Here is a 2,500-nt window from a genome sequence, read left to right as displayed (position 1 = left end):
CTGTCGTGCTGCCCTCATAGCACCGCTCGACATACTCGACAAAGCAATCCGGCAGGCCATGCGCCTTCAGCACGGGGCGAAGGGCAGCATGATCTACCGAATCGAATGCCTTAGATACGTCGATCGATGCCACAAAGACAGAGCGGCAGGAGCGAACTGCGTCGGTGAGAGCAGTGTCCAAGATGAAGGTATTTTCCAACATCCCATCCCGAGGGATGAATGCCCGCTGACGTTCGTCCACAGCACAAGCGCGCATCAGGCGTGAAGCGAGAACCTTGTGAAAGGTCCGCGCCAACACCGAGCAGACCGTAATGGGGCGAAAGTCAGCGGGGGATGTTGGTGCAGCCGTTTTCGGGAGAAGGGACGTCCGCGCGCGAAGCAGGCGTTCCGGAAGGGCGCGGGCCAGAAGGAAGAGATTCATCACTTTCACCAGGACTTCGTGCGGCAGACGCCGCAACTCCGCTGGGGTAAGGCCGTCCGGCCCGGCTGCTGATCCCCTGGGCGGCAACGCGGCGGCGACCTCCTCATGTGTGACCGGCCCCCATATGCACTCGAGAGCGACAGGCTCTGAGTGCGGGAGGAGGCGGTCACGAATGAAGCCCGCGGTGGAGATGGGCTTCTTGGTGAAGAGGTCCGCCCAGAAGTCCAGCAGACCAGGGATGGCAGGTGGCGGCTGGAGCAGGGTGCCATCCAAGAGGCCGCGCACGCAACGCGCACGCGACCGTCGGAAGGCATCCTGCGTTCTCGCGTACTCCCAGCGGCGCCGCTTGCGCTTCTGCGTCGGCGGCGCGGCAGGCGGCCGCTTCGATGGTTGGCGCGGCCGCTGTGTCCTGGTGATTGATCTCTCCCCTCTGGACCCGACCGACGCAAGGGCATCCGGGAGCATGCCCAGGATGACATCGGGCGGCGTGCCCCGCCCCAGACCGATGACACGATCCAGGGCAGAGAAACGCTGGGCGGAAGCGGGTAGCCCCGCCAGATGCTCCCAGATGGCGGCGTCAGTCGGCCCCTCCGGCGGCGGCCCGGTGGTGTCGGCCGCGAAGTCCTCGGCTGCGTCGACGGGCGGCGCAGCGGCCTCGCCCGCGTCAGGCAGCGGGCTCGCCGCTCCCCGGCAGGACGCCGGCTCTTCCCCCCGACCGATCTCAAGCGCCTCCATGAATTGGCGGACAAGCTGCTTGTGGGCAGCTTGCCGCCGTCGGCACTTGATTGCCTCAAGCGTTCGGTCGGGGAACATCCTGATGAGCTCTTGATTTACAAAGAAGAACCGGGCGTCCCTCTCGAGGAACAGTTCGGCCTCTGCCTTGGCGAGCGACAGGACTTCTTCCTCCGTCCACCTCGCGCGATGCCTCTCCGTGACGATCTCCGCGTTGGCGGCCGCAAGATGTTGGCGGCGGCGATGGACCCCGAGACCGTTCTTGGTTGTAAAGCTGCGGTGGCACTCACTACAGGTATACATAGCTGCAAAAGTTACAAGATTTTCGGCACGGCCGGTTGGCCGGCTAGGTGCTGGGGGAGTTGGGGTGGCACCTTCAGCGGAAGGGCCACCACTTATTCTCTGCTTACTGCCCCCAACTAAAAAAGGGATAGTGCGAGGGGGGGCTGGTAACCCCCCCAAGCCCCTGGTGCGGTCTTCCACTCTGCGAAATCAGCGGGCCCACGAGAAGGGGAGAAGACCGCAGGAGAGGAGAGGCTAAGAGGGCTAGGCCCATGTATTGCGCATCACTCTCCCTGTAACTATAACCCAAGGAAGGCACCTCGCAGCAGCAGCACGACTACATCAAGACCGCACTTCGAGAAGCCAAGTCCGGATGCAGCCACACCGCTGCCACTTGGCCACCTTAAGAGAGTCATAGTTACTCCCGCCGTTTACCCGCGCTTGCTTGAATTTCTTCACGTTGACATTCAGAGCACTGGGCAGAAATCACATTGCGTCAACACCCGCTAGGGCCATCGCAATGCTTTGTTTTAATTAGACAGTCGGATTCCCCCAGTCCGTGCCAGTTCTGAGTTGATCGTTGAATGGCGGCCGAAGAGAATCCGCGCACCCGCGCGCCCCCGGAGGAGCACGCTAAGGCGGACGCGGCCTCGCAGCAAGGAAGATCCGTGGGAGGCCAAGGCACGGGACCGAGCTCGGATCCTGCACGCAGGTTGAAGCACCGGGGCGCGAACGCCGCGCAGGCGCGCGCATCCTGCACCGCCGGCCAGCACGAGGCCAACCAACGGCGAGAGCAGACCACGCCCGCGCTAAACGCCCGCACTTACCGGCACCCCTACGGCACTCACCTCGCCCAGGCCCGGCACGTTAGCGCTGACCCACTTCCCGACCAAGCCCGACACGCCCCGATCCTCAGAGCCAATCCTTATCCCGAAGTTACGGATCCAATTTGCCGACTTCCCTTACCTACATTATTCTATCGACTAGAGGCTCTTCACCTTGGAGACCTGCTGCGGATATGGGTACGAACCGGCGCGACACCTCCACGTGGCCCTCTCCCGGATT

The 2,500-nt window shown here is 63.2% G+C and overlaps 1 pseudogene; it reads right to left on the bottom strand.

Moving 5' to 3' along the window:
* LOC126436867 (large subunit ribosomal RNA) overlaps nucleotides 1-2,500 on the bottom strand; it is a 7,940-nt pseudogene that overhangs the window by 3,219 nt on the left and 2,221 nt on the right.

Source organism: Schistocerca serialis, unplaced genomic scaffold (genome assembly GCF_023864345.2).
Source record: "Schistocerca serialis cubense isolate TAMUIC-IGC-003099 unplaced genomic scaffold, iqSchSeri2.2 HiC_scaffold_1249, whole genome shotgun sequence".
Classification (NCBI taxonomy): domain Eukaryota; kingdom Metazoa; phylum Arthropoda; class Insecta; order Orthoptera; family Acrididae; genus Schistocerca; species Schistocerca serialis.
The sequence above is the reverse complement of the archived record's forward strand: the minus strand, read 5'-3'. Positions and strand labels throughout refer to the sequence as shown.